The sequence below is a fragment of the Cervus canadensis genome, chromosome 4, assembly GCF_019320065.1.
Source record: "Cervus canadensis isolate Bull #8, Minnesota chromosome 4, ASM1932006v1, whole genome shotgun sequence".
NCBI lineage: Eukaryota > Metazoa > Chordata > Mammalia > Artiodactyla > Cervidae > Cervus > Cervus canadensis.
Window position 1 is genome coordinate 90,259,422 of NC_057389.1, and position 23,378 is coordinate 90,282,799.

General features: G+C 49.3%; 2 long non-coding RNA genes across 2 annotated transcripts; one reads left to right on the forward strand and one right to left on the reverse strand.

Annotated features, from left to right (window-relative positions):
• Positions 1-428: 428 nt before the first annotated feature.
• LOC122440339 lies at positions 429-23,331 on the reverse strand. Its single transcript, XR_006269089.1, has 3 exons — positions 23,153-23,331; positions 22,240-22,369; positions 429-688 (listed from the first exon to the last, which is right to left on the reverse strand). It is a non-coding gene; the product is annotated as an uncharacterized LOC122440339 (long non-coding RNA).
• LOC122440340 lies at positions 1,472-12,721 on the forward strand. Its single transcript, XR_006269090.1, has 3 exons — positions 1,472-1,604; positions 11,110-11,206; positions 12,606-12,721. It is a non-coding gene; the product is annotated as an uncharacterized LOC122440340 (long non-coding RNA).
• Positions 23,332-23,378: the final 47 nt, after the last annotated feature.

Genomic DNA, 23,378 nt, shown 5'->3' on the forward strand with positions numbered 1-23,378 from the left:
TATAGGCTGGGAGGAGGGGAGAATGGGGATGAGGGTGAAAGGAACGGTATAGATTTCTTTTTGCTCTGAAATTAGATGGTGGTGGTGGTGGAGGGACTCTGTGAATATAGTAAACAGCATGGAATGGTACACTTTCAATGGGTAATGTCTCATGCAAAAAAAAAAACAAAAACGATATTAAGAAAAGAGTTTTATTTGAGCCAGACTGAGGGCTAGCCCAGAAGCCTGCTTTCCAGGTTACTCTGTGAAACTGCTCCAAAGAAGCAGGGTTTTCAGCACAGTTTTGTATCTTGTCAGAACAAAGAATGTTAAACAATTCAGGGAGACATTTCTTCAAGGTCTCAGAACAGACCAGCTCGTTTGAGGCAAGTCAGTATGACCTTGGCACCTGTGAAGCGAGTCTTATTATCAGAGGACCAGCGCTGGCATCCCGGGAAGGACTTTAACCTTTATTTTGGACATGGACATCCTTGACTTCTGGCTAGTGTCCTCTTCTTTAATAATTAAAGCAGATGTACAATGTAGGTTGATAGGCCACAAACAGGCTTTTTTAGCTAGCATCAAATTTAAGTTAACAGGGGACCTCCCTGGTGGTCCAGTGGTTAAACCTCCATGCTCTCAATGCAGGGGACCTGGGGTTGGATCCTTGGTGAGGAATCTCAGATCCCCTCAAGCTGAGAGCCATGGCCTAAAAATAATAATAATAATAATAAAATTCAAGTTAACTCATGTATTAGCCACAATGGCTTCCCTGTCTCTGTCTCTGTCTCTCTCTGTCTCTGTCTGTCTGTCTCTCTGTCTCTTTCTCTCTCTCTCTCTCTCTCTCTATATATATATATATATATATATATATTTCTTTAACAGTGCAATATATGCAACTTAAATTTTCCCGAATATTATCTTGCGAATAAGGATCACAATAATGTTCTGGTTTGGGGAGAAAAGCGAGAGCTCCAGGTAACCACGCCAGCAGGCACCCACCTAGAAGGAGTTTCTTTTTTTCTAGGGTCAGCGTGGTCCAGCTGGAACAGAGGGGTGAGGGTGGGGGCCGTGGGGGTGGAGGAGCAGCAGGTAGCGGGGAAGGGGACGCTGCAGAAACCTCACAGCGGTAACCTCACGTCTGTAACTTTTTATAGTTGACTTCCTTAGCTGTAGACCATTCCGGGCATTTATGACATTCTCTACCCCTTTCTCATCTCTCCAGCTCCACCAGGATACCCTGGCGGCGGGGAGGGGGGGGGGCGGGCGGGCCCTCACCCTCTCCCTCTCCCTGGGCCCGGTCGCGTGGCTAAATGGGTGAGGCTTGGCGCAGGGGCCGGGCCTTGATGAAAGACACTGAGCGCCGGGGCGGAGCTTTCTGACGGGCTGAGACCAGGGCGGTGCTTACGGACTCACCGGCCCGAGCCCAGCGGTCCTGCGCCGGTGGTAGCCGCTCCTGGAGTAGGTGAGGCTGGTCCAGGACGCGGTTCCGCGTGGCTGCGGGCTTGGGGACGCGGCGTGGCGGGCCGGGACCAGCCTCCCCGCTAAGGCCCACCGTCCCTGCCTGCCCGGTCGGCGGGCAGCGGCCAAGACGTGGCGTTACCCAGTAGTGGCGGAGGTCCCCGGTGAGCAAGCCCACCTCCCCGCCGCTCACAGTTAGTCCCACCAGCAGCTTTAAAAGGGAGCAAGGGCTCTGAGGAACCAGCACGCAGGGAAGGCAGGGGTTTTTGCACTCAAGTGTCTGAGCGGCGGACAAGATGCTTCAGGACTAAGGGCCCTGGGTGGAGACCTGGAGTTCGGAGGACTGCAGTTGCTGATTGTGGGGCCAGACCTCCACGGTCAGGGCTCAGCTGAGAAAGCGGAGGCCTGTGTTCCCGCAGCTCCTGGAGGTGGTCAGGGTCAACTGTCTCCAGGGAGGGGACCCTCTTCTCCGCATGTGTGAACACAGCGCAGAGGACAAAGCCGCCTCCTGCTCCCCAGCCCCGAGCTCTGAGCATGAGGCCGTTGTGGGTCACCACCAGCCTGCAGCTGAGCCAAATTCAGGGACTGACCACACCCCAGGGCCCGCAGGGCAGGATGCAATGCAGGGTGAGGGGAAGGGGGCAGCGGCACAGCTCAGCGCACCTCTGGGATGGCCATACTGCAGAATGGGGCAGTCAGGTGGCTGGGTGAGGGGAAATACCAACCACTGCCTTTGGAGTGAGCTCCTCTGGGGGGTTCTGGGTACCTGGCTCGCTCTCATTTCTCTGCTGGAGGACCTCCCAGGTGCTCATAACAGTTGACAAATATTACAGAGAAGGAGACAGGGTCTGAGAGGCCCTTTTTCACCCTTTTTATTTTTTATCCTTTGGCCAGGAAAACCCGACTTTTATTTCTTAAATACTGTGAAGAAAGGGGGACATCTCCTAATGGGGGAAGGCCACTGAGCAGAGACCTGGGGCTCATCAGGAAGGATCCTGGGTGGCGGGCCTCCTGCAGTTGCTCTTGCATCACACCTCCACCTCTAACACCCCATGCTGCCTACCGCCCTCCTGAGCCTCTGGTACCTCCAGGTCCTGGTTCAGGTGGCCTCTGAGAGAAGCCACTGGGATGCCATCCCCACCCCACCCCCCACCATCCTGACTCCACACACCAGACCCTGGGTATCCTGTCTGCCAGGCCTGGGCTCCTGTTGTACCCAGCTGCCTCTCACTCTGGTCCAGATGCACAGTGGTTGCTAGGCAACTGGAGGAAGGAAGGAAAAGTGCTATTTTTTTTTTTTTTTAAGGATGGCTTGCAAGCCTCTGGCCTGACTTTCAGGGACTTAGTTCCCTGTGTGACCCATTTTACTGTGTTCCCCATGTGGTTGGCCTGCCTCCTGCAAAGTCAGATTTGAAAGGCTTCCCTCCCCAGACTGACCAGCTACCTGTGTTCCAGGGGACCTGCGCAGGGAACTCAGGCTACCACCACTGGTCGTGGCCTCAGTCCTTGTGTTTCTCCTGCACCTACTGAACATGCAGGGGCTGGGCCAGCTGGGGCAGGGGTGATGTGGAAAGGGAGGGCGGTGGGTCCTGAGGAGAGTGTCCCATAGGGGTATGAGTCCCTCTTTGAAGATGCTGGGGCTTCCCTGATAGCTCAGTTGGTAAAGAAACTGCCTGCAATGCAGGAAACCCCAGTTCGATTCCTGGGTCAGGAAGATCCGCTGGAGAAGGGATAGGCTACCTACTCCAGTATTCTTGGGCTTCCCTTGTGGCTCAGCTGGTAAAGAATCCACCTGCAATGCTGGGGACCTGGGTTCGATCCCTGGGTTGGAAAGATCGCTTGGAGAAGGGAAAGGCTACCCACTCCAGTATTCTGGCCTGGAGAATTCCATGGGGTTGCAGAGTTGAATACAAATGAGCAATTTTCACTTTGAGGATGCTGAGCTCCACTCAGCCCTTCCACACAGTTATCTGGGCACCTGTTATATACCAACCACATTCCCAGGGGTGACTGGAGTAAGCAAGCAGATGTCTCCTAGCCAGGAAAGGCGATGGCAATGTCACTGATCCTCATTAAACACCTGTTTGGGGCCATTTGTTATTCATTCAACAAACACCTACTGTATGCCAGGCACTAGGTTGGGTGCCCTGGGTAAGCAGTGCAGAGCAGACAGGTAGCAAGTTATGAAGCAAGATCCTTGGAGACAAGCATCACTGTTTCAAATCTGGAGGTGGCAGGAAGATGCTGGGGGTGGGTTGGGCTCCTCTAAAGAGAGTGGCTTGAGATGACAGAAAATGCTGTGGGATTAATATTTATCCCCGCTGGACAGGGGAAAAAAACAATCATCTGAGGTCCAGCGAGGTTAAGTTACCTGACTAAGTAAGTGGCAGCCAGATTCCAAGTTGAGGTCTGACTTCATTACACATATACTTTTTGGGAACTGTATTATGCATGTCTTTTTTTTTTTTTTTAGTTATGTATTTTGTTTAACCCTATCTATCCAAGATAATGGGCTTCTCTGGTGGCTCAGTGGTAAAGAATCCACCTGCCAATGCAGGAGACGCAGGTTTGATCTCTGGGTTGGAAAGATCCCCTGGAGGAGGAAATGGCAACCCACTCCAGTATTCCTGCCTGGGGAAATCCCATGGACAGAAGGAGCCTGGCGGGCTACAGTTCATGGGGTTGCAAAAGAGACACGACTTAGCGACTAAACAACAACAACAAGCCAAGATAATATCATTTCAACATGCAATCAAAAAATGATTTATGAGATATTTTCCCTTTTTTGCATAATAAGTGTTCAAAACATGGCTTATTGAAAAATTTCAGTACACTTCAAGTGCTGAATAGCCACATGTGGCTGGTGTCTGTCTTATTGGACACTGCATTTCCAGCCACAGATCACAGTCAATTCAAAATTTTACATTGCTTCTCTTCTTTCATTTTCTATTGATATTTTTTTAAAGGGCAGTTTAATTTTCAAAGCAAAATTGAAGAGAAGGTACAGAGATTTCCCATACATCCCCTGCCCCACATTATCAACAGCCTACATCTCAGAGGTGTGTTTGTTACTGGCAATGAACCTACAATGACCACTACCATCCTACCATCACCATCATCCAAAGTCCAGAGTCTGCATTCGGGTTCACGCCTGCTGTTGTACATTCCATGTGCTCAGTCACTCCAGTCGTGTCCGACTCTGCGGCCTCATGGACTGTAGCCCACCAGGCTCCTCTGTCCATGGGATTTTCCAGGCAAGGATAGTAGAATGGGTTGCCATGCCCTTCTCCAGGGGATCTTCCCAACCAAAGGATCAAACTTGCATCTCCTGCATTGGCAGGTGGATTCTTTACCACAACCGCCACCTGGGAAGCCCTTGTACATTCTACATGTTTGGACAAAATGTATAATGACATATCCACCATTATGGTGTTATACAGAATATTTCACTGCTTTAAAAACCCTCTAGGCTCCCAGCATGTCTCTTTTATTCTGATGTTTTGACAGCTAGGGACTTGCTGATCCTGAAGGTACTACCTCTCCTAGGGCTAGCAGATTCCCAGAGATAGTAAATGGCTTCCTTTCAAAGGCACCTTTCATATGCAAACCAGCCAGTCCACAGCTCATATCCTAACCCCCTCCTCTATCAGGTTCCCACACTCAGGGTCACTATTCTCCAGCCCGGGTCACCCCAGGGCCTGCTGAAATGATTCAAACTAGCTAGTCCTAAGCCTGCTTACCCAGCCTCACTCAACCCTTCCCAGGGAAGGACTGGGAATAAGGGGGACTTCCCTGGTGGTTCAGTAGTTAAGAATCTGTCTGCCAATGTCGGGGACACGGGTTCCGTCCCTAGTCTGGGAAGATCCGACATGTTGAGCAGCAACTAAGCCCACATGTTACAACTACTGAGCCTGTGCTCTAGAGCCCGTGAGTGGTAATTACTGAAGCCGGTGTGCCTAGGGCTCATGCTCTGTACAACAAGAGAAGCCACAGCAATGAGAAGCCTGTGCACTGCAACGAGGAGTAGCCCCTGCTTGCTGCAACTAAAGAAAGCCCGTGCATGGCATCAAAGACCCAGCACAACCAAAAGCTGATTAATTACTATTTTAAAAAATTATGATAGAGAAGACAGTTTGCTGCTCATAGATCCCAAGAGGAGGCATAACACACCATGCGGGGAAACTTGGGGAAGCACCAGGGTCAGTAGGGAGACAGAAGGAGCAAGGAGAAAGCAGGGCACGAGCCTTTCTTGTGGCTTCCCTGGGGAAGGCCAAGCCAGGCAGGGTAAGAGATTTGGGGCTGGCCAGTTTGAACACTCTTGGCTGGCCCCAGGGGCGGAGAGGCTCTCCCTGGTTGTCTGGTATACCTCTCCCTGGGGGAACTAAGGAAGGGGGATTTTGCTTCCCAGGAGTGTGAGAGCCTGACAACAGAGTTGGCTGGAGTCTGAGCTCTGGATTGGTTGCCCTGCATCTGAAAGGCTCGCTCCCAGTTACCTGCTCTCTCTAGGGATTGCTCTAAGGGCAGTCTGTCCCAGATCAGCAAGGCTGGCAGATGTTAAAACATTATAAGACCCAGAAAATAAAACCCATGATGAGAATGCTCATCACCTCTCTGCTCTCATCACCTGTCATCCCCTCTTGCCTGTTTCACAGTCACTCCTTTTTGGCAGTGGATGAATGCCAAGGACGGCCTTCAAGTCCCTCTGGTGTCTCTCACTCTCCTGCCTCACTGCCCCCCATCACCTCCCACTCTTGGACTCCTGCCCTGGCTCCCACTGAAGCCTAACAGTGGCCCCTTGCCACCCCTCCCCTAAGACTGTCACCTCCTTTGGCTTCAGAGACACAACCCATTTTGTGTCGATCGTCATCGCTGTGTCAAGAGCGTTTTCCCAAGTTTTCGGCCCTGGTCCCTTTTGGAGAGGGCTGAGGCCACACAAACACTGTATTGGGATTGCTGACAGAGGCTTCGATGTGCCTCAAAGATCATATGTCTGTTTGGCTGTGAACTTCTGCAACTCAAGACTCACTTTCCCTTTGAAGTAAGTAAGTTCAGTCGTTTAGTCGTGTCAGACTCTTTGCGACCCCATAGACTGCAACACGCCAGGCTTCCCTGTCCATCACCAGTTTCTGGAGCTTACTCAAAATCATGTCCATTGAGTCTGTGATGCCATCCAACAATCTCATCCTCTGTTGTCCCCTTCTCCTCCTGCCTTAAATCTTTCCCAGCATCAGGGTCTTTTCCAGTGAGTTGGTTCTTCGAATCAGGTGGCCAAAGGATTGGAGTTTCAGCTTCAGCATCAGTCCTTCCAATGAATATTCAGGACTGATTTCCTCTAGGATTGACTGGTTGGATCTCCTTGCTGTCCAAGGGACTCTCAAGAGTCTTCTCCAACACCACAGTTAAAAAGCATCAATTTTTCAGCACTCAGCTTTCTTTATGGTCCAACTCTCACATCCATACATGACTACTGGAAAAAAACCATAGCTTTGACTAGATAGACCTTTGTCAGCAAAGTAAACAGTGGCCTCTTGACCTTTGTCTTTGCTTTTTAATATGTTGCCTAGGTTTGTCATAACTTTTCTTGCAAGGAGCAAGCATCTTTTAATTTCATGGCTGCAGTCACCATCTGCAGTGATTTTGGAGCCCAGGAAAATAGTCTGTCACTGTTTCCATTTTTCCCCCATCTATTTGCCATGAAGTAATGGGATCAGATGCCATGATCTTCGTTTTTTGAGTGTCAAGTTTTAAGCCAGCTTTTTCACTCTTCTCTTTCACTTTCATCAAGAGGCTCTTTAGTTCTTCTTTGCTTTCTGCCATAAGGGTGGTGTCATCTGCATATCTGAGATTATTGATGTTTCTCCTGGCAATCTTGATTACAGCTTGTGCTTCATCCAGCCCAGCATTTTGCATGATATACTCTGCACATAAGTTAAATAAGCAGTGTGACAATATACAGCCTTGAAGTACTCCTTTCCCAATTTGGAACCAGTGGGTTGTTCCATGTCCAGTTCTATCTGTTGCTTCTTGACCTGCATACAGATTTCTCAGGAGGCAGGTCAGGTGGTCTGGTATTCCCATCTCTTTAAGAACTTTTCAGTTTGTTGTGATCCACACAATCAAAGACTTTGGCATAGTCAATAAAGCAGAAGTACATGTTTTTCTGGAACTCTTGCTTTGTCTATGATCCAGCGGATGTTGGCAACTACCTCTGCCTTTTCTAAATCCAGCTTGAACATCTGGAAGTTCTCGGTTCATGTACTGTTGTTAGCCAGGCTTGGAGAATTTCGAGCATTACTTTGCTAGCAACATCCGATGGATGATCAAAAAAGCGAGAGAGTTCCAGAAAAACATCTACTTCTGCTTTATTGACTATGCCAAAGTCTTTGATTGTGTGGATCACAACAAACTGTGAAAAATTCTTAAAGAGATGACCAGACCACCTGACCTGCCTCCTGAGAAATCTGTATGCAGGTCAAGAAGCAACAGTTAGAACTGGACATGGAACAACAAATTGGTTCTGAATCAGGAAAGGAGTACATCAAGGATGTATATTGTCACACTGCTTATTTAACTTATATGCAGAGTACATCATGAGAAATGCTGGACTGGATGAAGCACAAGCTGTAATCAAGATTGCCAGGAAAAATATCAATAATCTCAGATATGCAGATGACACCACACTTATGGCAGAAAGCGAAAAAGAACTAAAGAGCCTCTTGATGAAAGTGATAGAAAAGAGTGAAAAAGTTGGCTTAAAACTCAACATTCAAAAAACTAAGATCATGGCATCTGGTCCTGTCACTTCATGGTAAATAGATGGGGAAACAATGGAAACAGTGACAGACTTTATTTTTTTGGGCTCCAAAGTCACTGCAGATGGTGAATGCAGCCATGAGATTAAAAGATGCTTGCTCCTTGGAAGAAAAGTTATGATCAACCTAGACAGCACATTAAAAAGCAGAGACATTACTTTGCCAACAAAGTTCCATCTAGTCAAAGCTTTGGTTTCTCCAGTAGTCATGTATGGATGTGAGATTTGGACCATAAAGAAAGCTGAATGCCGAAGAATTGATGCTTTTGAAATGTGGTGTTGGAGAAGACTCTTAAGAGTCCCTTGGACTGCAAGGAGATCCAACCAGTCCATCCTAAAGGAAATTAGTCCTGAATTGTCATTGGAAGGACTGATGCTGAAGCTGAAACTCCAATCCTTTGGCCACCTGATTCGAAGAACCAACTCACTGGAAAAGACCCTGATGCTGGGAAAGATTTAAGGCAGGAGGAGAAGGGGACAACAGAGGATGAGATTGTTGTATGGCATCACAGACTCAATGGACATGATTTTGAGTAAGCTCCTGGAGGTGGTGATGGACAGGGAAGCCTGGCGTACTGAAGTCCATGGGGTTGCAAAGAGTCGGACACAACTGAGCAACCTAACTGAACTGAACTTGCTAGTGTGTGAGATGAGTGCAATTTTGTGGTAGTTTGAACATTCTTTGGCATTGCCTTTCTCTGGATTGGAATGAAAACTGACCTTTTCCAGTCCGGTGGCCATTGCTGAGTTTTCCAAATTTGCTGGCATATTGAGTGCAGCACTTTAATAGCATCGTGTTTTAGGAAGTGAAATAGCTCAGCTGGAATTCCATCACCTCTACTAGCTTTGTTTGTGGTGATGATACTTAAGGCCCACTTGACTTCACATTCCAGAATGTCTGGCTCTAGGTGTGATCACACCATCATGATTATCTGAGCCATTAAGATCTTTTTTGTATAGCCCTTCTGTGTATTCTTGCCACCTCTTCTTAATATCTTCTGCTTCTGGAAGGTCCATACTGTTTCCCTTTGAGGATGGCTGTAAAAATCAGAAAAGTCTTCTCCTAGTGAGAAGGGAAAAGAATTGGCCAAGGACATATTGGAGAACATGGGAAGCCTTTCAAAGTCAGCTATGAGAAGCAAAGATTGTGACTTTGGGGGCTTTATGTGCATAACTTTCTTAATTTGCAGAGAAAAACTGGTCATTGTGTCTGTTTCTCCATCCCAGTGTTCTAAGCCTGAGAAGGTCTGGTCCACCCTAGCCTTGACTCCCAGTATTCCCCTAAGTCACAGCGGGGGTGGAAGTCCTGGAATCAAGGTGTTAACAGGGCAGTTCCTTCTGGAAGGCTCTCATGGAGAATCAGTTTCCAGGCCTTTTCCAAGTTTCTCACAGCTACCAGCATCCCTTGGCTTGTGGCCCCTTCCTCCATCTTCAAACCCAGCAGTGTGGCCTCTTCTAACCTGTCTCTGACCTCTGTTTCTGTCATCACATCTTCTCTGACCTGCACCCTCCTGCCTCCCTTTCATAAGAACCCCTGTGATTAACGCTGGCCCATCCTGATAGTGCAGGATCACCTCTCATGTCCAGAGCCTCAACTTGACCAACCTGAGAGTCCCCCTGCTGTGCAGTATCATGTATCCCCAGGTTCTGGGCATCAGGACATGACATCCTGGGGGAAGGGAATTCTGTTGCCTCCCATAGCACTCATGGGGGGCAAACTCCTAAGGGAGGGCAGGGAACACTCCTCAGGGGAAGTGATGTGCAGACTTGAGGCAGGAGACGGATGGGCCCCAGGCTGAGCAGCCAGAGTTTGTCCCTGGTGGACTGAAACTCCAGAATAGCAGAAGCAAGAGAGAAGCTGGGCCCTGTCCAAATAAAAGACCACACATTCCTCATTTTCAAAATCAAGGAGACCTTCCCAACTATGCATGCGCAGAATGGCTCCTTGGATGTCAAAAGAGAGAGGGCACCACTTCGTAGTAAGTGATGTCAGCCTACCCATAGGCCTCTTTGCTGGAATCCATCTTGGCTAAGAGATGTGCACGCACACACGGGAGGACACTGAGATCACCCAATACGGGCTCAGAACCAGACAAAGCAAGATGACTGGCCAGAGGAAACCCAGAAGAATGCCCTACAAAAGTGATTCAAATTAGCACAAGGGCGTGAGTCTCTCTCCAAGCCCACCCGTGTGTGTATTCACATGTATCCCTTTTTCCTCCTAATAAGCACTTCACTTGTTTCACTACTTTCTGTCTCTATGTGAAAATTCGTTTCTGCACCGCTGATCGGCAGGGTCTTGTCACCGGCCACTGGTCCTTGGTGGTCTGGTGGCTAGGATTCAGTGTTCTCATTGCTGAGCCAGACTTCATCCTCTGGCTGGGAACTGAAATCCTGCTTCAAGCTGCTGCAGGCTGAGGTCACCCAAGATCAGGCTCAGTTCTGGAAGGCGGCAGGAAGGGAGGGTGGGTGGGGGAACAGAGAACAACAGGCAGAGGGAACCAGACACATAAAACAGCAGGCTCCCTGAATACCTGACCCAGATGTGACCTGAGGGCCCTTAACCTGAGCACAGAAAGCCAGTGGAGAGGCCACCTGCCCAAGTCTGGACAGAGAAGATCTTGTCACAGTTGTGGGCGGGGGGCGGCTGAGGAGGCAGAGATGCTGCTACAGATCCTACAAGGCATGGTCCTCTCCACCAGGAAGACTCCTCTGGCCCCAGTGTCAGGGAGGAGCCCTGCTGTGGCCACTTTCTGGTCCTGTCTGTCCAGACCCAGAGGAGCTTCTCCCCTTCTCCCCCCATGGAGGGTTTCTATTCAGTAACCTTTAGCCTGTCTACCCCTGCCTCACCTTTCTAGGGAAAAGCAGTTTCTGGTTCCTCCTGACCCTTGGCCCGCCCTGGATCAGAAGCCCATGTGAGGGTTGAACACTCCTACCTCTGGAATGTGAGGCCCGGTGAGTGAGAGGGACACAGAGCTGGGGAGCAGCGCTTCCTCCCCAACCCCCCTCACTCCCCACCCTCCAGCCAGCCCCGATCTGCTCAGGCCTTTGGTCCCTGCTGCACCGGGAAGGGCAGGGAGGCGGGCAGTGTGCTGAGGATGCTGGATCGGTCACCGGATGGGGAACAAGCCAGTTCACCCACAGGACAGTGGACAGGAGGTGATGGGGCTTTTGACAGGAGGAGGGGTGAGTTGGGGCTGGGGTGCCCCCTCCAGCTCCTTATTGCCACCCCCTCACCCCGCTGTGCTCAGGTTGGTAACATCCCTTAACTATGGGCCCCTGGAGTCTGACAGGTCCTCCTTGGGTCAGGGCAGGAGTGGGTGCCCATCTCACACACTGAGGAGAGGACCCCAGTTTGGGTGGCCTGATTGGGGGGGATGGGGACAGGGTGGGCTCTGCCAAGACATGGTAAGCCTGGGCTGGTGTCTTACTGCCGTGGGCCCTTGAGAGGTTGACTGCTGGTTCACTAGGTCAGCAGAACTTTGACACCTACTGGGTGCTGGAGATGAGGGGGGGCGGCAGGGCTTGCGTTTGCTGACTGCTTGTGGCTCAGCTGGTAAAGAATCCATTTGCAATGTGGGAGACCTGCGTTTGATCCCTGGGTTGGGAAGATCCCCTAGAGAAGGGAAAGGCTACCCACTCCAGTATTCTGGCCTGGAGAATTCCATGGACTGTATAGTCCACGGGGTCGCAAAGAGTTGGACGTGACTGAGTGACTCTCACTTTCACTTAACCAGACCGTGTGCTGGAACAGGCCTAGTGATTGCGCTTGTGGGGGAAAGGACCAGAGGTTGCAGGGGCAGAGGGCTGCGGGGACGAGGGTAAAAAAAGGTGCAGTGCATCAGCACGACGGCTCGGAGAAGCGGAGGCGGGGGTGGCGAGCGCGTGTTCAGGGGGACTTCCTAGGGGGAGTCCAGGAAAATCCCTACTCCTGGGGGGAAGCAGGGGCTGGTCTGGGGAGATGAACCAGCCCCCCCATCCCCGCCCCACTGACCAGCCTCTGAGGCTGGACTCCTGAGACCTGGCTTCTCATCTTCCCCCTGGAGCTCCAGGTCTGCTCTATCCACCAGAAAATAGGGAGCCCATACCCCAGAATTCCCATGACCTGTGGAAGACGGGGCAGTGTCGGTGTGTGATGGGGGTCATCCGAGCTCCCCGCTCACACCCAGGGTGGATAAGGCAGAATCACATGCTCCCCAGGCTGAACTCTGTCCTCCCTAAAATCCGTATGTTGAAGCCTTTACCTAAATCTTTGGTTTTAGGACCTTTAAAGAGGTTTTGGAGTTAATTACGAGGTTGTGAGGGTGGGCCCTAATCCAGTTTGACTGGTGTCTTTTTATGGTGGGGAAATTAGGGACACAGAAGGAAGGCCACATTGAGGATGCGGGGAGAAGACGGCCATCTGCAAGCTAAGGAGAGAGGCCTCAGAATGAAGCCAACCTTGACCTTGGACTTCCTGCCTCCAGGACTGAGGAAGTGAGTTTCTGTTGCTTAAGCCCTGGCCTGTGCTTTGTTTTGGCAGCCCCAGTGAACTCACACTCGCAGGGCGCCCTTGAGGAAGGCAACAGCCCATCACTGGGTGCCTGGGGATGGGGTGGGAACAAGGTGAACATGGGCCCTGTTTCCTCCCTCTCCCATGTGAACCTGAAGCCATCACTTCGGTATTTATTTATTTTTATTTATTTGGCCACACCAGGTCTTAGTTGCAGCATGCGGGATCTCCGATCTTTGTTGCAGCATGAGAACTCAGTCGTGGCATGTGGGAATCTAGTTCCCTAACTAAGGATTGAACCTGGGCCCTGCATTGTAAGCATGGAGTCTTAGCCACTGGACACCACAGAAGTGCCAATATTTTTTTTTATTTTATTTTTTAATTAAAAAAGTTTCTTTTGGCATGTGGGATCCAAGTTCCTGGACCAAAGATCGAACCTGTGTACCCTGCATAGCAAGCACAAAGCCTTAACCACTGGGCTGCCAGGGAAGTCCCTGAAGCCCTCACTTTAACCATACCACTGAGGATGCCCACTCCCCTCCATGCTCAAGCATCTTAAGCCGCTGGACCCTGGCTGGATGGAGGGATAAAAGTAACACCCCAAAGATGCCACAGTGAACCCACAACCCCCCACCGCAGCTGGGCACTCCTTCCCCAGAGTGATCCATGCAAATCATCTCCCCAGCCCCTCCCTTCTCCCCAGCTCCCACCCTGCTCTCATCTGCATTCTGCTCAGTCCATCTAACAGGACCCAACTCAGAGGCTTATGATGAGGATGAAACTGCCTCCGCACAGGGCTTGGCCCACACTCAGGAGGCGCGCTTACTCCACGTGGTTGCAGGCCTCCTGCCCGGTTCTAGAGCAGTTCCCAAGCCAGCTGCCAACACTGGGCATTCAGATCACTGCCAACCTTTTACTCTTTAAAGGCTGTAAGAACAGCCCTTCCACTGGGGGCTCAGGACACTTGTCGGTGGTTTAACCACAGGGTCAGACCATGAACCTTGTAAGATGCTGGGGAAGTAGCTTCTGAAGGTTTTGTAATTTTCTGGTAACCCCAGCTACCACCCCGAGGAGCCAGTGTCCAGGTCCAGGCAGCACTAGAATGGTCTTCGCCTTAACCAGCCCTCACCCAAGGGCTGTTCTGAGGTTTGTCGACTCTTTCTTCCCTGGTGAACCGTTTCTGATCTTTGCTCCTTGAGTTCTTATCGATTTGTGTGAACTTTTAATAGCTGATAACACACCTGGCTTGTTCCCCTGGTACAACTCACTCTTAACCATGCATGATCAGAGGTTAGCCTGTGTGGAGGGCTCCCAGAGATGCTGCTGGCAGTGCTTTTGAACTTTTCATCTGGGGAGCTGGGTGGTTTGAGGGTTTCCTGCTACATGGAATGTGGGAGTTACAGGGTGGGGCAGAGGCCCGTAATGGGCTCACCCTTGGGACCCTTGCCCCTGCACATTGGGGCAGGTGGGAGGCACCTTGGCAAACCCAAGGGGCCCTGCCTGCTTCCCACGGGATGCTGGACGAGGAGCAGGGCTGGAGAATGGTCACAGCTAACTAAGCACCTGCCAGTGACTGATAGGCATGAAGTCTCCATCACATTTACAAAGAAAAGATTGAGGAAAACAGTCTGATGGTTTCTCATAAAGTTACTCTGTCAGCCAGCCACTCTAGTCCTAGATATCTACCCAAGAGAAATGATAACATACATCCCATCAGAAACTAGTCTACAAATGTTCACAGCAGCATGATTCACTGAAGCCACAAGGTAGCAACAGCCCCCAAAATGTCCATCAATGGATGAATGGATCAACATGTGGTCCAGCCACACACCATGGAATATCATTCAGCCCTGAAAATGAATGAGGCACTAAATCACGCTACAACAGAAACAAGCTTTGAAGACCTGATGTTCAGACACAAAAGGCCACATATTGTATGAGTCTATTCATATAAAGTGATCAGAACAGGCAAATTCATGCAGTCAGAAAGTGGACTAGTGGTTGCCAGGGGCTGGGGGAGGGACTGCAAAAGGACATGAATGAATGATGTTAGTCACTCAGTTGTGTCCAACTCTTTACAACCCCACGGACTATAGCCCGCCAGACTCTCTGTCCATGGGACTCTCCAGGCAAGAATACTGGAGTGGGCTGCCATTTCCTCCTCCAGGGGATCTTCCTGACCCAGGGATCAAACTCAGATCTCCTGCACTACAGGTATACGCCACTGTCTGAGCCACCCGGGAAGCCCAAAGGGCATGGGGGTTCCTTTAAAAAAATTAATTTTTTATTTGGCTGCACCAGATCTTAGTTGTGGCGTGTAGGATCTTTAGTTGCAGCATGTGGAAATCTCGTTCCCTGACCAGGGATCAAACCCTGGGTCCGCTGCATTGGGAGCTTGGAGTCTTAGCTACTGGACCACCAGGGAAGTCCTGGGGTTCCTTTCTGGAGTGATGAAAATGTGTTGGAATAAGGTGGCGGGGAGGTTTGTGCAACTTTGTGGATATACTGGAAACTACTGAATTTCTGCTTAATTTTTTTTTTTAAAGAAGTACTGCAAAAAGCCCAACAGATACATGTAAAACATGTAGAGACAGGTCAAGGAGAACCCGTATGGCATGAAAAATAACAGCTGGATTTAAAGGAAAATAGAAATCTTAAAAATGAAAAAAAGTGACATAGTGGCTACTTCCCGGTCACTGGCAGGAATGAGGTGGGTGAAGTGACAGGAGAAGTGAAAGTGATCACTGTCAATAGTGACCCTCGGAATTGGAGTCACAGGGCCTGTTCTAACCTTTGATACGATGGGAGATAAAACGCCACTGCTGCTCTTGCTGGAAGAACGCCCAGTGGAAGAGGCATGGGTCAGATCTAGAAAGGCAGAAAGGTAATTCTGGGAACCAGCACTCACCAAGCTCACTCAGGTCACTGACCCATGTGATCTCGCGCCGTGGTGTGTGGGGAGCTTGCCTTTCAGATGAGCAGGGGACTCCTCCCTTCCTGTTCTCCCAGGCATTGAGCATAGAATCTCCTTTGTGGGCCTGTGCCAGGGTGGTCGCCCTGGGCCTCAGCTGCCCTGCTCAATGTGTGTCCTCGAGGTGGCAATGTCCTTCATCTTTTACAAATAAACAGAGGCTCGGGAGGTTACCCCATGGCAGTTCCTGGATGTAAGCTCTGTGCCCGCTCCAGGTCAGGTTCTCTGGGTCAGAAATGTGTATGAGCAGGAAGCACGGGGGACCCACACCCAGAAGGAACCCCTGGCTACCCATTCCTCCAACTCTGGAGTAATCAGGGCCATGAACTCCAATGGGGTTGCCCACTGAAAACAAACTCAACCGTCCACAGAGAAGTCGATATAGCTTCCTGGTTTTTTCCATCACTCACTGACTCAGCACTAGTAATGGAATCAGACCGAAGTTTGGCCCCCAAAGAGCTCCAGTGCTGTAAGGCTCTTTAGGTGTGACCGGGCTGCCAGGCTTCTATCCTCAGGATGGGTGATCCGCTTTGATGCCTCAGCTCTGTTTGGGGGCTGACCAGTGAATGGCTGCCCTGACAACAAAACCTATTACTTTTCTTTTTTGTCTGAGCTATGAGACAAGTGGGATCTTAGTTCTATGACCGGGGATGAAAACTGTGCCCACTGCACTGGAAGCACAGAGTCTCAACCACTGGACCACCAGGGAAGTCCCTAAACTCACTTCTATGTCCCCAAAATAGCCCCCACCCACACTGTGAGCCCTGAAAGTGGTCCAGGTGTTACGGCTTCCCCATTGCTGTGCCTAATAACTGGGCTACCGCCTTGCCCACACCTGACTGTCTCCAAGTCCTGGTGATCCCACTTCTAAGACACTAGGAATCCTCCTCTCCACATCCTGCCCTACACCTGCTCCCTCAGCTCTCCCCAGGGCTGTCTTCATAGCCCCCACCCACTCTTTTGAACCACCCCCTCTTTTGAAGTATGCATTCCACGATTGCTTCTGGGGCCCTTCCTTCTAACAAATCAGCAAAGAATCACTTTAAGTGTCTCATTTAAACTGCTCTTTGGCTAGGGACTTCTCTGGTGGTCCAGCGGTTAAAACACCACACTTCTACTGCAGGAGGCACAGGTTTGACCCCTGCTCTGGGAGCTAAGATCCCAGAAAACCAAATCATAAAACAGAAGCAATACTGTAACAAGTTTAATAAAGACTTTTAAAAAACTGGTCCACATCAAAAACTACATATATTTAAAAAAAAAATAAAAAATTCTCTCTGGCTGAAAGATTCTTTCAGCTGCCCATTGCTTATGGCAGGAGCACCGGGGCCCTGTGACTGCTCTATTAAGTTACCACAACCTTGGTGGCTTAAAGCAAGGCACATTTATTATTCGACAGTCCTGGCAGTCACAAGTCCAAAGTCAGTCTTATCGGGCTAAGATCAAGGCACTGGCAGGGCTGCCGTCCTGGAAGTTGGAGGAGAGAATCAGTTTTCTGGCCACTAGAGGCCGTCCGCATTCCGTGGCTCGTGGCCACCTCCTCCAACCTCAGAGACATCAATGGCATCACTGTCCTCTCTTTGTAGTGTCACATCTTCTCTGTCCCTCCTGCCTCCCTCTCATAAGAATCTCTGTGATGATGTTGGTCTCATACAGATAACCCACGATTGCCTGCCCATCTCCAGATCCTCAACTTAATCCCATCTGCAGAGTCCCTTCTCCTAGGTAAGGGGACATCTTCACAGGGTCGTAGAGACCACTGGTATTCTGCCCACCACAGCAAGACCAGCCTACTTTTTCTGAAAAGGGCCCTGCAGTAAATCTTTTAGGCTTTGTGGGCCATCTGGTCTCTATTGCCAAGACTGCACAATTTTCAGAGCTCAATGCAAGATAAAAATATGGGGCTCCTTCATTCACAAGGTTAAGAATTTCAGATCAGTGACGGCAGAAGTGCAGAGCCCCCCCTCCCCAATCTGAGCAAGTCTGTGTCTGCTCCTGCAACCTGAAAGTGGCCATGGGCCACACACAGATGACGGGCGTGGGCATGGGACCAGCAAACGTGATGGATGCTGAAGTTGCACTTTCCCATGTCACAAAATGTTATTCTTTTGGTTTTTTTCCAACCATTTAGAAATGTAAGATTTCCATGCTTCCAATGCAGGGGACACAGGTTCCCTGGTTGGGGAACTAAGATCCCACGTGCCCTGTGGTGCAGCCAAAAAATTAAATAAGATAAGTAAAATAAAAATGTAAACATCATTTGTAGCTCACAGGCTGTGTAAAAAAAAGGTGTGGGTGGAATTAGGCTGCAGTCAGCTGGCTCCTCATCTGCAGGATGAAATCCCAACTTCTCTGCCTGACTCTCTAGGGCCCTTGACAGCCAGAGACAGACACCCTGACAGTCCTATCTCGTCATCTTCTTTCCTTGAGACACCTACTGCTTCCTGAACTCTCCTCACGGGCAAAGCTGCACCTGTGCTCCAGCTGGTCCATGTGTGGAAGCCCCATCTCCCCCTCCTCTGGCTGGCAGACCCTGGCTCCTGCTGCCCTCCGGCCCAGCGCTGCCCTCAGGAAAGGCAGAGCTCTGGGCCTGGCCCTTGTCACACTGGCTGGGCTTGCTGTCTACATGTCCTCTTCTTTCTTGCAGCAGCAAGGTCCTCACGGGCAGGAACCCAAACGGAGTCATCCTAATCACATGGACCCTGGGAGCATGTGCTTCGAGGCCCAATAAGAACAATCAGGAATTTCAGTGGCTGGAATGTACTCTAACCCTGACCCCTAAGAACCAAAACTATGCTTCTTACTAAAAATCAAAACAAAGAATTCCTATCTCAGGATCAGATCAGGGAAATAAAGATCTCTGAGATCAGGCAGGCTGGACTCAAATGCCTGTCCTTACTAGACATGTGCACCTGGACAAGTCACCTCCCTTGCGCTTAGGACAGGGTCTCAGCTTGCCATGGCCAGTCAAGCCCTGTGTGTCGTGCCCCTTTCAATCCCATGAGTCACTGGCCTTTCCTCAGTGCGTCACGCTCCTGTGGACCTCAGGGCCTTTGTGCTTGCTGCTCCTGCTCCCCTTCGCCTGGTGACTCACCCTACTGACTGGGCAAGCCTCCCCTGGCTGCCCCCGGGTGAAGTCAGGTCCGCCTGTTACACGCTTCGCTGCCACTCTGGACCTCTGCAGGTTGAAATTATTTTTGTGTCATTTCTTCTTACAATTAATAAGCACTTGATACCAGGTTCTACTTCAGAGATTCTGAAAGTGAGTGATTTCATTTCATTCTCACGGTGCCCTCATAAAGTATCGTAAGCACCCCACTTCGTGGAAGGGGAGGCTGAAGTTCAGAGAAATTAAACAACTCGCCTGAGGTTGCACAGCGATTGAGTGTCAGAGCTCCCCTCCTAAGCCTGTCCTCACAGGCTGACTCTGAGCTCTGTGAGGGTGGATGCACATCAGGTCGTTGTACGCATCCCCAGGGCTGAGTGCCCAGACCCACTGAATCACAGGTGACTGCAAAGCACTGACGACCTAAAAGAAACAGCATCGCACTAGCAACATGCACTCCTAGTGTTCAGATCTTGGTTTCTAATACCATTCTCTAATCAGAGGAACCAACTCGGAGAAATGGCTGCTTCTAAGATTGGGATCAGGAAATACACATGAGAAGAACCTGCAGCATCTTGCAGTGCTAGAAAGTAAGGAAGTCCCCCAGAAAAATCAAACAAGCAAAAAAAAAAAAACCCACCAAAACACATTGATAGGAGTGTGTCAAAAACCAAAGGTGGGCTTCCCTGGTGGTCCAGTGGAAAAGAATCTGGCTGCCAATGCAGGAGACATGGGTTGGACCCCTGGTTTGGGAAGATCCCAAATGCCAAGGAGCAGCTAAGCCTCTAGAGCCTCAACTATTAAGCCCTAAGTACTGAAGGCCGCACACCCTAGAGCCTGTGCTCCAGGACAAGAGAAGTCACTGCAATGAGAAGTCTGTGTGTTGCAACTAGAGAAAAGCCTGCAATGAAGACCCAACACAGCCAAAAATAAATAAATTAAAAACAAAACAAAGCAGCCAACGGAAAGGGCTCCCAGTGGCCAATGCTGGAGCAATTTGAGCAACAAAATAAAGTAGTATTGGGTTATAATCCAGAGTATAAATAAATACTCAGGAAGCTATACTGATCTAATTAAATGACTGGATAAACTAATAAACAGGGGGAGAAGAGGTAAGCCTTTCATGCAGAAGGATTCCAAGTAATTTATGTAGATATCCACCCTTAAGGAGAACACACATGTCCACTCTCTATGTGGGCTGCATATAGTGACTTCCTTCCAAAGGAAAAGGGGAAAAGTGACTTTACAGTGGAGAAACCTGACAAATACTAAGTCAACCAGGTGATGAAGGCCAATATCAACATGCATAAAGTTGATAGTACATATCCTTTTTTAAAAAAAGAATTCTCTTACTTTCTTTTATTTTGGCCTCACTGCTCCACCTGTGGGATTTTAGTTCCCTGACCAGGGATCAAACCCAGGCCCCCTGAATTGGGGGAACAGTGTCCTAACCACTGGACCACCAAGGAAGTCCCCAATTGTATGTATCCTTGACATGGCATGATGGAAATGGCCCTTTATCTCTTTGGTCTTCCTCCCTCAAACCCATCATTCCAGGATTACCACAAGAAATATACCAGACAAATGCCAATAGAGGAGTATCCTACCAAATATTTGACCAGGTCTCTCAGAACAATTAAGATTATCAAAATCAAGCAAAGTCGGAGAACCTGCCAAAGCTAAAAGGAGACTAAAGAGACAGGACAACTAAGAGACTGGATCTTAAAAGTTCTCATCACAAGAGGGAAAAAATCTAACTGTGGTGATGGATGTTAATCTTTAACCATCTTATTATGGTGATCATTATGTAATATACACATGCATCAAATCATTATGCTGTATACCCCAAAACCAATGCAATGTTATATATCAATTATCTATCTCTTTTTAGAGAGAGAAGATAACTAAGTGTAATGTGGTATCCTAGATGAGATTCTGGAAGACAAAAAGGACATTAGGTAAAAACAAAGGAAATCAAAACATGAACTAGGTTTGACAAGAATGTATCAGTCATGGTTCATTAAGTATAACAAATGTATCCTACTAATGAAAGATGTTACAAATATGGGAAACTGGATGTGGGTAAAAAGGTAACTCTGTTTTCTGTGCAATATTTCTGTAAATCTAAAATTCTTCTAAAAAGTAAAGTCAAAAAAAAAGTAAAGTCTACGAATGATAGCAATGATAAAGCATAGATGAATGATCACAATACTTCATTAATCATCATGGTGACAATGACTATAGCTCTCTTCTTACATTGCTATTGTGAGCACTCCGTAGGACCAACATAAAGCATTTAGCATGAGTTATAGCTCAATTCCGGAGAAGGCAATGGCACCCCACTCCAGTACTCTTGCCTGGAAAATCCCACGGACAGAGGAGCCTGGTAGGCTGCAGTCCATGGGGTTGTTAAGAGTCAGACACGACTGAGCGACTTCACTTTCACTTTTCACTTTCATGGACTGGAGAAGGAAATGGCAACCCACTCCAGTGTTCTTGCCTGGAGAATCCCAGGGATGGGGTCGCACAGAGTCGGACATGACTGAAGCGACTTAGCAGCGGCAGCAGCAGCAGCATAGCTCAATTCAGAGCACTGCACTTGTCACCATTCTACGAAATCTATGCCATCCACTATGGAAGCCATGAGCTCTACATGACAAAATTTAAATTAAGTAAAAATTAAATCAATGGAGTTCTTGTGGCAAGAAAACTGGAGTGGTTTGTCATTCCCTCCTCGTTTTGTCAGAACTTTCCACTATGACCCATCCATTTTGGGTGGCCCTGCACAGCATAGCTCAAAGCTTTATTGAGTTAATGCAAGCCCCTTGACCACAACAAAGCTACAATCCACGAAGCTCCAATACTTTGGCCACCTGATGTGAAGAGCAGATTTCACTGGAAAAGACTCTGATGCTAGGAAAGATTAAAGGCAAAAGGAGAAGGGCGTGGCAGAGGACGAGATGGTTAGATAATTATCACTGACTCAATGGACATAAGTTTGAGCAAACTCCAGAAGATAGTGACGGACAAGGAAGAGTGGTGTGCTGCAGTCACAGGGGTTGCAAAGAGTCGGACACAACTTAGCAGCTGAACAACAACAACAACAAAAATTAAGTTCATTAAATGCTCAGTTCTTTAGTGCTACCAGCTACATGTCAAGGGCCCAGGAGCCACATAGAGCTCGTGGCTATTAAATTTGGCAGTATTGATTAAAAAAAAAAATGCCCATGAGCACAGAGTGTTCTGTCGGACAACACTGCACAAAACAATAAACGGCATGATTGTTTGTTCAGTGTTCTTGACTCCTTCGGGTCCTTCTGCAAATCTTACCTTCTCAACCTTCCTGACAGCCCTCTTTCAAACTGCAACCCCCACCCCCACCCCACATACCCCATGCCCAATTTACTTTTCAGTCTTACCACTTGCTGTGGAATCCACTTAATTTCTTTCCTGACTACCCATCTAGTACTATGTGGTTCAATGCTGTAGTCGTTGGTAACCACGGCTCTTGAGCCCTTGAAACACAGCCAGTCCAACTCCAGGTGTGCTCTGAGTGTAAAAGACATACAAAATTTCAAAGGCATATAGAGAAAAGAAAAAAAAAAAGAACATAAAAATATCTCATACATTTTTACATTGGCTACAGGCTGAAACAGCATTTTGGACATAAATTGGGTTAAATAAGATCCGTTATTAAAATTAACATCACCTGTTTCTTTCTTTCTTTTTTTTTTTAACATGGGTACTAGAAATTTTAAATTATGCATGTGGCTAACATTTGTGGTTGCCTTAAATTTCTCATGGGCTTCCCTGGTGGCTCAGACGGTAAAGAATCTGCGTGCCATGCAGGAGACCCCGGTTCGATCCCCCGAAGAAAAGAAATGGTAAGCCACTGCAGCATTTTTGCCTGGAGAATCCCCATGGGCGGAGGAGACTGGAGGGCTACAGTCCATGAGGTCAGAGTCAGACAAGACTGAGCAACTAACACTACATTTCTCATGGACAGCGTCAGTCTAGAATGTCAGCCAAATAGAGGCAGGTATTTTCACCTGTTCGCTGACGATACAGTGATCGGCACATAGTAGGCGGTCAATTAAATTTTAATGAACGGACGTTAGGCTGAGCCTCTGGGCACCCGTTAGCTCTAATAATCAACACAGATGGAACACTGACCACGTCCCCAGGTCCGCCTCCTCACTACACCAGATAAGGAAACTGAGTCCGGGCGAGGTGACGTAACCCCAACCCAACGGCACGTAGTGCGGAAACGTCGGGGCCAGGATTCGAACCCCAGTTCTGTCACCGCAGCCCAGGCGCGCTGACCGTTCCTACCTTGCAGATTGGTGACGGCGGCCAAGGCGGCGGCGGGATAAACAGGCGCGAGACACACACCATGCCCAGGGCAAGGGGAGCGGCTCTTCGGCCGCTGCCTCCCGTCGGCCTCCGTGGGCCAGGCCACAGATGGCCCCCTCCGCGGCCATCGCTGGCCACCCGCGTCTCTGCCTGCCGCCGAGCTCTTCGCAGGCGGCGCCAGCCGGAAGTCCCGCCCCCGCCGCGC